General features: G+C 51.2%; 1 protein-coding gene across 1 annotated transcript in view; it reads left to right on the top strand.

Moving 5' to 3' along the window:
- BRF1 (BRF1, RNA polymerase III transcription initiation factor 90 kDa subunit) overlaps nt 1-11,671 on the top strand; it is a 51,062-nt gene that overhangs the window by 4,697 nt on the left and 34,694 nt on the right. Inside the window, exon 2 of the mRNA XM_010835228.1 lies at nt 365-445. The gene's annotated coding sequence lies outside the window, so the exon portion shown is untranslated. The remainder of the gene's footprint in view (nt 1-364; nt 446-11,671) is intronic.

Genomic DNA, 11,671 nt, shown 5'->3' with positions numbered 1-11,671 from the left:
GCGGGCACGCACAGGTGCCTCTTGCAGACCTCCAGCCCCACGGACAAGGCTCCCCTCCAGGAGCCCGCAGCCCCCTCCCCCAGAGATGGCTGTGGTAACATGAGAGGGGCCGGCCCAGGGCTGCAGGGCCAAGTGAGGGGCCGGACCTGCGCTGCAGCCTGGGGAGGCGGGTGCTGTGTGACGGTCTCCTCTGGGCTCCAGGGCAGGGCAGAGGAGGCGGTAGGGTGGGGGTCACTCACTGCAGACTCCTGGTCTGCGTGCTGACCCCTCTGAGTTCTTGCTCTGGAAACACCAGAGGCAACGAAAAACTGTTGCCACGGATCTCTGCTGGGCTTTGGCTCACCTGTCTGATCTGTGTTTCTAGGTGCTGGCAAAGCCCCAACGCTGGGCGGCGGCTTCCACGTGAGCCTGGGAAAGGAGTCGCGAGCACAGACCCTGCAGAACGGTATTTCCCTGCGGGGGCTGCAGGGGCGGGTGGGGTCCCAGGCGGGATGGGGTGCGGGGTGGAGGGCGAGCGTGGCGGCCTGCAGCGACCAGCACGCCTGCCGGGAGGAACTGTTCGAGGCGGCCCCACCCCAGCCATTGGGCCCCTGCTGGGCACCCTGGGCTTGCTGCAGTCATTGTGGGGCTGCTCCATGCGCCCTCGGGACCCAGTGGGCCCGCGCCTTCTGAAGCCAGTCCGTCTCAGTGAGCACAGAAATGACGTGGGGACAGCAGTTTGACCTGCAGTGTGACCACTTTCGTTGTGTTTTGTGAGAGTGCCAGCCCACAACAGATGGGAGAAGTGTCTGTTCTAAGCTTGGCCTGTTTTTAATTGGGTTATTTGTCTTCTTATTAAGTGGTAAAAGTTCTTTATGTGCTCCATACATAAGTCTTTCATCAGTTCTATGATTTGCAAAAAGCGTTCACCCATTCTGTGGGTTGACGGCGAACTGTGAAGCACAGAGGGTTTAATTTTGAAGATGTGCGGTCTGTTCACTCCTCTGTCGCCTGTGCGTTTGTGTCGTTAGTAAGAAAGATTGCCTGATTCCGTCCAAGTAGCAGAGATTTATAAAGTGGTGTTTCCGTCCGAGTTTTGTGGTCTTAGTTCTCAGGCTGAGGTTTCGGGCACCTTGAGTTCGTGTTTGCGTCTGGTGTTCAGGTAAGTGCCCACCTGCACTCTTCTGCACGTGGGTACCCATTTTCCCAGCACCACTGCTGAGGAGGCTACTCCTCCGTGGCACCCTTGTCGGGAGGTGGCGACTGGCAGGGGTTTGGGCTCTCACCTCCGCCCTGCAGGCTCATGTCAGCGTTTTGCTGGTTGAATCTTAGTAGCACGTTCTGAAGTCAGGAAGTTTGACTCCTCCCTGTTTGTTCTTCATTTTTAACACTGTTTTGTTGCCTGTTCTGAGTCCCTTGAATTTACAGACGAGTTTTAGGTTGCGTTTGTCAGTTTCTGCAAAGAGCCCACTGAGAACTGGACAGAGACCAGTGGGCTCTGCTGATGAGTCTGGGGACGGGGACCAGTGGGGTCTGAAGATGAGTCTGGGGACGGGGAGCAGTGGCCTCTGTTGATGAGTCTGGGGACGGGGACCAGTGGGCTCTGTCAGTGAGTCTGGGGACGGGGACCAGTGGCGTCTGAAGATGAGTCTGGGGACAGGGATGGTGCTCTTTTAACAAGGCGGAGTCTCCTCACCCCTGGTGCAGAGTGCCTTTCCATTGGTTTAGGTCTTCCTTAACTTGTTCAAACAATTTTTGTGGTTTTCAAAGTATAAATTTTCCATCTTTGCTAATTTATTTTAAATATTTCGTCCTTTTGATGCTATTATAAATGAAATTGCTTTCTTTATTTCATTTTTTGATTGTTTGTTGCCAGTGTATAGAATATGATAGATATTTGTGTATTGATCTTGTATCCTGCAACCCTTGAAAATCCCATTTAATAGTTTTTTAATGGATTTCTGAGAATCTTCTATATATGAGATCATGTCATCTGAAAATCGATGTAGTCTTGCTTTACTGTCTAGTCTAGGCACCGGTTAAATTTCTTCCCTGACAGTGCTGTCTAGAACCTCCAGCACCACACCGTGTCCAGGTGTCTCATTGCTGATTTGAGAGGATGCACCATGCTCTCACAGCCGGGCACGATGTTGGCTGTTGTCTCTCAGGCAGGGCACCCTGCTGGGGCGCCTCAGGCCTCTGTGAGCACCCTTTCAGGGACGTGCTGGCACCCGAGTGCCTCCCAACGGGACGTGTTGCCAGGCTTCGCAGCCCTCACCTGCATGCTGGGTGAGGTGGAGCATCCTTCCTTGCAGCTTGGTCTCCTTGTCCGTGGCTCTCAAGGACCCGCCTGGCTGCCCACTGCTGCTGTGAATGGCGGTGGCCAGCACACCCTCAGCCAGCCGCTCCCCAGTCCAGCAGGGCTTGACAACTGTGCTGTTGACTACCGAGAGGGCGGGTGGTGGGCTTCTAATTATGACTCACATCAGAATGTGTTAGGTTTTTCCGGTGAGCTTTTCCCTCTGACCCCATGGATTGTTAGTGTTGTTGGGTCTTTTCTTATAGCCAGCTTGATTCTTCTGTGTTTAGAGACAATATTCTGCAGGATTTCGGTCTTCTGAATGCTTTGACTTCATGGCCCAACATCTGTCTGGTCAGTTACAGTCAGTTTGGACACGTGAAAAGAACGTGTCTCTGCAGGGGCTGCGGTGCGTGTGCACACCACTGGGGCCAGGCTTCCCCCAGGGCTCACTGCTCCTGGCTCTGCCTGTCTGCCTGTCGCTGCAGGAGCGTATTAAAGTCTCCATGGTGGCTGTGGGTTTGCCCCTTTCTACCCATGGTTTTGTTGGTCTTTTGCTTTGCCTGCGTAGACTATGTGTATACAAATTTAGGGCACGCACATTTTTTTATTTATGTAGGCCACATCGCGCGGCGTAAAGGGTCTCAGTCCTCTGACCAGGGATTGAACCCGGCCCTGGTGTCGGAGGACTTCCCAGGCGGTGCTAGTGAAGAACCCACCTGCCGATTCAGGAGACGCGAGACACGGGCCCGAGCTCTGGGTTGGGAAGATCCCCTGGAGGAGGGCATGGCAACCCACTCCAGTATCCTCGCCTGGAGGATGGCATGGACAGAGGAGCCTGGCGGGCTGCAGTCCGTGGGGCGACACAGCGTTGGACTGAGTTAGCACGCACGGTGTTGGGAGCCTGCAGTCCTGTGTCTTTAGGGGGCTCCCTGGTGCTTCCAGAGCAGAGTTCTTCTGCGGATGGCCCGCGCCTGCGCCGGGGCAGCGCTCAGGCCTCCTCCCAGCCCCGCCGCTGTCCTCTAGGTGGTACTGTCCTGTAATCTTTCTTCTTCTCTGCGCCCACCTTTAAGATCGTCTGCATGTGAAGAACTTTATTCCCGGTAGAGAATGGATCTATTTCCAAAAGCCCAAAACAGGTTGTCCCTCGGACCCAAATCAGTTGTAAAGAGTAGCGTTCGTGCAGACGTATTCATGGAAGTGTGATGTAAGCCAGCGACACAGAGAGAAATGCCCCATCCGACTTTAAACACGGCTTCGTTTACGAAGTCAAAGCGGAGCTTTCGGGCTGCTGGGAATGGGGTCAGCACAGTCTGAGGCTGCGCAAGCCTGCTTGGTGGTCGCCCTCGCCCCTTCCCCAGGGCTCCTGCCCAGGTCAGTGCCCAGCACCCGGGGAGGGGCGGGCTCTGCCTCCACCCGGCCCGTCCCCCTCTGGCGTCAGCATCCTGTCCCTGCTGGACGGGGCTGTGGGGGCCGAGGGTGGCCGTGAGCTCCAGCCCCGACTCTGCTGCTCTTGTCCAGACTGGCTTCTCCCCGGCAGCCCCTCAGCGCGCCCGCCATGTGCCGGCCTTGCCTGTCCGCAGAGACTTCCGGTGCTTTTCCCTTTGTCCTGGTGAGTTCATGCTGATTGTATGTCCTTGCTGTCATCTTCTGTCGCTTTTGGAGGAGAGATACAGGCAGATTCTGTGTGTCTCCTGGACCTTCTCTAAGAAACATAGATGAGTCGGGGCCGCGTGTGTGACTGCAGGCCTGCGCACCGATCGGGTGATGAGTCGGGGCCGCGTGTGTGACTGCAGGCCTGCGCACCGATCGGGTGGAGCGCGCTGCGTGCACCGCAGGGAGCTCCCTGCTGTCGGTTAGCTTTACTCTTATTTCATGCTGTGTGTTCATCTGTTTAAACAGCGTTTACGGCTGTTTGCTGACTTCATCGTGCGTCTCTTTCTCGGTCTGTTGGGCACCTCCTCCGGGCCCAGGTCTTTCCCCCACGGTCCCCTCGTGGCTGGTTACCCCCTTCTCTCTGCCGCAGCTGCTCTGTCCTCCCATGGGGGTGTCCTGCACTCGCTTCCTGCCACCTGCCCCCAGCCTAGTGGGTTGGGTTGGAATCTGTGGATTTACCTTCAGTTGTTACTATTTATGTTCAGTTTCGTGTGCCTTTCTTAGAAAACGAGAGAGAAGTGGAGGAGAAACAGGCTGTCTGCGTTGTGGTCCAGCTCCCTCGGGGCCCATGACTCCCACCACCGCCCCGGAGGCCGGTGCCCCAGGCCCCTCTCGTGGGCTCGCCTCTGGCTTCGCTGGAAAGGTGCGGCTCAGCGGGAGAGAAGCCCTGCACCCCCGCCTTCCCTCCGGGAGCCTGGCAGGGCTGGGGTGGGTGCCCACGGAGGGTGGGCCAAGGTGTGCTCGCGGCCAGCACGGGGATGCAGTCCCGTCTGAGTCACCATCTCACTGTTTCTTAACTTGGACCTTTGGGTTTTTTCTCTCTCCTTGGAATTCTCAAATGCCTCTAGGCTGGAGCTTTTGTTACTGACCTGATGAACCCTTTCACGTGGGAGACATTTCTCAGGGGAAGTTTTACTTTCTGTGTTCTTTCTGTTTGTCTGTTTTTCTTGGCATAACGTATGTAAAACGCATGACTGTACCAACCTGGAGGACGCCGGGTCAGCGTGGGTGACCTAAGGTCTGAGCACACAGCATGGGCCAGCGTGTTTCTTGGGCCCCAGAAGGCTCCCTCCTGTCGATCAGTTTCCCTGGTTTTTCTGCTCAGACAGTTGGCATCGCACAGCGTCCTTCGTGTGTGTCTCAGAGGTCTGTCTGCTCGCAGGGTTTCATCTGTGAATGTGCCGCGTCCTCTTCCTGCCGCGGACACTTGGCGGTCCTTGCGGCTGCCATGTATGTTCCGGTGGACTCGTCTCTCGGGACGGCGCTGCAGGTGGGGTCCTGGAGCATACGGAGTGTGTGTTGGTCTGCAGTGGACGTGTCGGCCCCTGCACTTACTGGTCTTCTTGGGGGGCGCACAGCACTCAGGGACCTTGCTCTGCTCTCCCTGGTGAGCAGTGAGATTGGCTGCTTTTGCTTGGTCCTCTCTGAGCTGCCTGTTGCATCTTTTGTACAAGTTTTTTTTTTTTTTTTTGACTGAGTTATCGTTTTCTTACTGATTTGTAAACTTCATTATAAATTTGGAATTCAAGTCTCCTGATGCATATACGTATTTTGAGTCTTTCTCCCAGTAGATGGCTTTTCACTTTCTTAATGTCTTCTGATGAACAGAAATTTCTTAATTTTAACAGAGTCCCAATACATCCATCTTTATAGTTAGGGGTTTTTGTGACCTAAGATCTTAATTCTTGGGACTTCCCTGATGGCCCAACGGCTAAGTCTCCAGGCTCCCAGTGCAGGGGACCTGGGTTCGATCCTTCGTCACAGAACTAAGATCCCACGTGCTGCTACTAAGATTGGATGCAGCCAAATAAAAAATGATAAAATTTTAAAAGACCTTAATTCTTGTCTATCCTAGGGTCTGAAGATACTCTTCTGTGTTTTCACTTAGGAGCTTTATTGTCGTATATTTTGCATTTAAGTTTGTGATCTGCCTCAAATCAATTTTTTATATGTGGTATGAAGCAGAGGTTGAGGTTTGCGTTTTTCCATTTTATTATTTCTTTGTTGGAGTGTAGTCGATTTAAGTGTTTTGCCAATCTCTGCTCTATAGCATGTGATTCAACATATTCTGTTCTGTAGGTTGCTTTTTTTTTTATGGTTTCCTTTGCTGTGCAAAAGCTTTTAACTTTGATTAGGTCCCATCTGTGTATTTTTATTTCTATTGCCTTGGGAGACTGACCTAAGAGAACATTGGTAAGATTGTGGTTTTTTGCAGGACGTGAGGATGTGTTCTGACGTCATTGATTGACATGTGAATGTCCAGCTTTCCCAGCACCACTTGCAGAAGAGACTGTCTTTTTCGCATTTTATATTCTTGCCTCCTTACTTGAAGACTAACTGCCCATGAGTGTGTGGGTTTATTTCTGGGCTCTCCGTTCTGTCCTGTTGATCTGTGCGTCCGTTTTTGCGGCAGCACCACCCCGTTTCGATTACTGTAGCTTCGTCATATTGTCTGAAGTCTGGTGAGAGAGTCACGCCTCCCGCACTGCCCCCCCGCCCCGCCTCGGGATTGGGTCTTTTATGATTCCTTATAAAATTTCGTATTATTTGTTCTAGTTCTGTGAAAAATGTCATGGGTATTTTCATAGAGATTGCATTGAATCTGCGGATTGCTTTAGATGTTGCCATTTTGACAATATTCTTCCAATCCAGAAGCATATCTTCCCATTTCTTTGAATCGTCTTTAATTTGCTTTATTAATGGTTTATAATTCCGAACATGTAAGTCTTTCACCTCCTTAGCCAGGTTTATTCACAGGTATATGTATTTGGTGCTATTTTAAAAGATATTGGTATTTTTTACATTCCCTTTCTGATATTTCATTGTTAGTGTAAAGAAATGCAACTGATATTTGAATGTTAATATTGTATCCTGCTACTTTACTAAATTCATTTAGATCTAGTAGCTTTTGTGTGGAGCCCTTAGGGTTTTCTGTTAGAATATTTGTATCATGTCATCTGCATATAGTGAGTTTTACCTTTTACCTTCCAATTTGAATACTTTTACTTCTTTTTCTTGTCTGATTGCTGTGGCTAAAACTTAAATACTATGATGATAGACGTGGTGGGAGTGGTCATCCTTGTCTTGTTCGAGATTTTAGTAGGAAGGCTCTTAGCTTTTCACCACTGAGTATTATATAGGCTGTGGGTTTTCATAAATGGCCTTTATTATGTTGGGATATGTTCCCGCTGTTCCCCCTTTGGTAACAATTTTTTATCGTGAATGAATATTGACTTTTGTCAAATGCTTTTTCTGCATCTACTGAGATAATCATGTGGTTTTGACTTTTCTTTTGTTAATGTGGTTTATTGCATCAATGGGTCTGCAGGCGTTGAGCCGTCCTCGTGAAGCTGGGATGGACCCTACTCGATTGTGCTGTGTGATCTCTTATCTGTGTGGTTGAATTTGGTTTGCTGATACTTTGTTGAGAATTTTTGCATCTGTGTTCACAGAGGCCAGCCTGTGGTTTTCTTGTTTGGTGTCAGGGTGACGCCGGCTGCACAGAACGTCCCTGGGAGTGTTCCCCACTCTTCAGTCTTTGGATGAGTTTGAGACAAGTCAGTATAGTGAGTTCTTTTTTGTATGTTTGGTAGAATTCACCTGTGCAGCCATCTGGTCCTGGACTCGTGTTTGTAGGGAGGGTTTGTTTGTTTGTTTTACAGATTTTGTTTCACTTCCCTTGATGGAGTCTGTTTCTTGATTCAGTTTTGGCGGGCTGTGTGTTTCTGGACAGGGGCTCCTCTCCTCGGCTGCCGGCTTTGCCGGTGTCCGCTTGCGTGTGGCGCGCTCCCGCTCCCTGGGCTTCTGCGGTGTCAGGTGAGGGTGCTCCTGTTTCATTCCTTATTTCATCTGTCCGGGTTCTCTTTTCCTCTTGGTGAGCCCAGCCAATGGTTTGCCAGTTTTGTTTACTCTTTGAAACCAAGAATCATCTCCTGGTTTTATTGATTTTGTTTTTTCTATTTTTTAAAAATGACTATTTATTTCCTTTCTTCTTCCTTCAGGTTTTATTGTTCTTTTTCTGTTTTAGGTAGTAAGATAGGTTGTTTACTCGGGATTTTTCTTGTTTTTTAATGAAGGCCTCCATCCCTATGAACTTGCCTCTTAGAGTTGCTTTCGCTGCATCCCATAGATTTTGTGTTCGATCCCTGGATCAGGAAGATCCCCTGGAGAACAAAATGGCAACCCACTCCGGTATTCTTACCCGGGAAATCCCATGGACATAGGAGCTCGGCAGGCTGCTGGCCGTGAGGTCACAGAGAGTCCGGCGCGACTCCTCAACGAGCAGATTTTGCGGTCTGTGTGTCTCACGGCATTTGCAGCCGTTCAGTCTCCGTGTAGTTGCGTTCTCTCGTTTCTTTTCTTGTGATTGAGTCCCAGTTTCATGCCATTGTACTCAGAGAAGATGCTGGAAACAGTCTCCACACCCTACGTTTGTAGAGGTTGGCTTTGTGCCCTAGTACGCGGTTAGTCCGGGAGAATGTTCTTTGCGTGCTTGAAAAGAATGTGTATTGTGGTGTTTTCTTTCGGATGCAACGTCAGGAACATACCAAGCCTCACTGTTGCGTGGTATCACTCGGGGTCTCTGTTGCTTCACTGCTTCTCTGGAGGGTCCGTCCACTGGTGTCAGTGGAGTGTTAAAGTCTACTACTATTGTGTTCCCCTCAGTTGCTCCTTTACATCTGTTCAGTTCAGTCAATCAGTCATGTCTGACTCTGCGACCCCATGGACTGCAGCATGCCAGGCCTCCCTGTCCATCACCAGCTCCGGGAGTTTACTCAAACTCATGTCCATTGAGTCGGTGATTCTGTCTAACCATCCCATCTTACCCTTTGCCGCCCCCTTCTCCTCCTGCCCTCAGTCTTTCCCAGCATTGGGGTCTTTTCCAGTGAGTCAGCTCTTTGCATCAAGTGCCCACAGTACTGGAGCTTCAGCTTCACCATCAGTCCTTCCAATGAATATTCAGGACTGCTTTCCTTTAGGATTGACTGGTTTAATTACTCTCTTTGCAGTCCAAGGGACTGTCAAGAATCTCCTCTAGAACCACAATTTGAAAGCGTCAATTCTTTGGTGCTTAGTCTTCTTTATGGCCCAACTCTTACTTCTGCACATGACTACTGGAAAAGCCACAGCTTTAACTATACAGATCTCTGTCAGCAAAGCGATATGGTACCTCTGCCTTTTAATACGTTGCCCACGTTTGTCATAGCTTTCCTTCCGAGGAGCAGGTGTCGTAATTCCATGGGTACAGTCACCGTCCACGGTGATTTTGGAGCCCAAGAAAATAAACCTGTCACCGTTCCACTTCCTCAGCTTCTGTTTGCCGTGAAGTGATGGGACTGGATGCCATGATCTTAGTTTTTCGAATACTGAGTTTTAAGCCAGCTTTTTCACTTTCTTCTTTCACTTTCATAAAGGGGCTCTTTAGTTCTGCTTCACTTTTTGCCATTTAGAGTGGTATCATCTGCATATCTGAGGTTGTTAATATTTCTCCTGGCAATCTTGATTCCAGTTTGTGAGTCATCCAGCCTGGCATTTCCCATGATGTGCTCTGCATATAAGATAAATAAGCAGGGTGACAATATGCAGCCTTGTCACACTCCTTTCTCACTTTTGAACTAGTCCCTTGTTCAGTGTCTGGCTCTAACTGTTGCTTCTTGACTTGCATACAGGCTTCTCAGGAGGCAGGTCAGGTGGTCTGGTGTTCCCATCTCGTGAAGAATTTTCCACAGTGTGTTGTGATCCACACAAAGGCTCTAGCATAGTCAGTGAAGCAGAAGCAGATGTTTTTCTGGAAGCCCCTTGCTTCTTCTGTGATCCAGCAGATGTTGGCGGTTTGACCTCTGGCTCCTCTGCCTTTTCTAAACCCGACTTGCGTGTCCGCGTGGCTCCAGCCTCCGGAACCTGCCAGGCAGCGCTGTCCCTGTCCTGCCGGTTCCGTCCGGTTGTATTTGGTATGATCTGAATCTATGGTATTAAGTCCATACTGTTGTCAATCTTCAAGTAAACCAGCCAGCTCTCTCAGCAAAGCAGGTGTACTCGGGAGCGGCAGAGGACACGCTGTGGCCGGCTGGCCGTGGGCGGGTCCTGCAGGCAGCAGAGAGGCGCCTCACCGGGCAGACAGGAGGAGGAGGTTGGGCGCTTTGGGGGCCTTTGAGGACAGCGAGGGTTGTGTGGCGGCTGCTTCCCCTTGGCCGGGCTCCCTTCCTCGTGCAGCCAGTGCCTTCTTGCCCGGGGTGTAAAGTGAGTGTGTGTGAGGCGTGTGCGGGAGAGCGCCCCTGCGGATCTCTGCCTCATCCCCCGCGGCTCCCCTGCTCATTTGCACGCTTGGTGGGACTGTTAGCTCTTTCTGTGGTGTCGTCTGTCCTAATCACAGGCCCTCTTCATCTGGGTGATCCTTCGTGCCTGGACGTCTGCCTGTCTGGCCAGCTGCGTGCCTCCCTCTGGGGCCTGCCCCCTGGAAGCCGCCCTTCTCTGGGGGCGGCCCTTCCTCCAGCTCCTAGCTCTCTTTTTAAATCTTCACCTGTGCCCACTCTGTGGTTTGGTTATTTCTGAGTTTTTACAAAATGTTCAGTGACCACATTTTTAACTTTTCAAGGACTGTCTTTGATCGCAGCCTGTCCCTACTCTCCTGTGTGCTGGCGTCTTTCCATTACTTTGAGATTATCATGGACCTGGGACGCTCTCCTCTCTGAGCAGTCTGCCTGTGGAGCCTGGTGCTTCTTCCTCTCTCTCCACATTGGCGTTTTCTACACAGGGTGGGTGACTCTCCGTTGCTGGCCCATGTTTATATGAATGTGGGTCTTAAACTGACCTGTTCACGCCTGTAGCCCACCCAGGGCGCCCATTGGCTTCTTGGTGCCCCTGGTTCTGATCACAGGCGTGGTTTGTCGTGTGTTGCCACGTGGGACGGGTGTGACGTGCTTGTGCACCCTGACTTGGGTGCTGCACAGGCCCGGCTGGCACTGCGAAGGTCCTCCGGGTGAGTGGAGGCTTCTGGGCCGAGCCCTGTAGCATCAGGGCTCCGCTTCTTAAGCCGCCAGGTCAGACCCTCCCGCCGCGTGCCCCCGGGGCGCTGGCCGGTCCTCGCGCTGTGTCCACGTTTGTGCTCTCTGCCGTCTCCATGCTTCTGGGAGGATGCTGCTTGGGTGCCGTCTTGAAGGGAGACGCAGGCCTTAGTTTCACAAAATGTCAAAAGTTTGAAGACATCGATGTGCTAGTGAGTTGACTTTTTGCATTCCTGTGTTATTCTTAGGAGAGTAAGCTGAGGTTGGTTAATTGGGAGTCTGTTTTGCGTGTTTGCATTTACTGATACCTTTGTGCTTTTAAAGGTTGCACACACGCCTGTGTCGTGTGATTTGTTCAGAATGCCGATTGTGCTTGCCCGATGTGCGTGAATTAAAAACTCACTTGGGGTGCTGGGAGTAACTTCTCATGGCTACAGGGCTTCTTTTTTGGGTGATGGAATGTACCAAAGCGGTAATGGTCGAACAACTTTTGTGAATGTACTAACCACTCCGTGGGACAACTTAAGTGGGTGAAGTTTACAGTATGTGAGCTATAGAGCAAGGAAGACGTGATAAGGTGACTTGCTGCTATAATTTCAAGCCCCCCACCCAACTTCTGGGGGACCCTGGCCCGTGGTATGTGGGGCTAAGCTGGGTCCCGGGCTCTGTGAGCACCCTCTGGAAAGGACCTTCCTCTCCGTGTTAGCGGAGCCCCCGTGAACACCGAGGAGCT

The sequence above is a fragment of the Bison bison genome, unplaced genomic scaffold, assembly GCF_000754665.1.
Source record: "Bison bison bison isolate TAMUID 2011002044 unplaced genomic scaffold, Bison_UMD1.0 scf7180017845494, whole genome shotgun sequence".
In the NCBI taxonomy this organism is placed as follows: Eukaryota; Metazoa; Chordata; class Mammalia; order Artiodactyla; family Bovidae; genus Bison; species Bison bison.
Note: the sequence above shows the minus strand (reverse complement) of the source record. Positions and strands in the feature narration are given on the sequence as shown.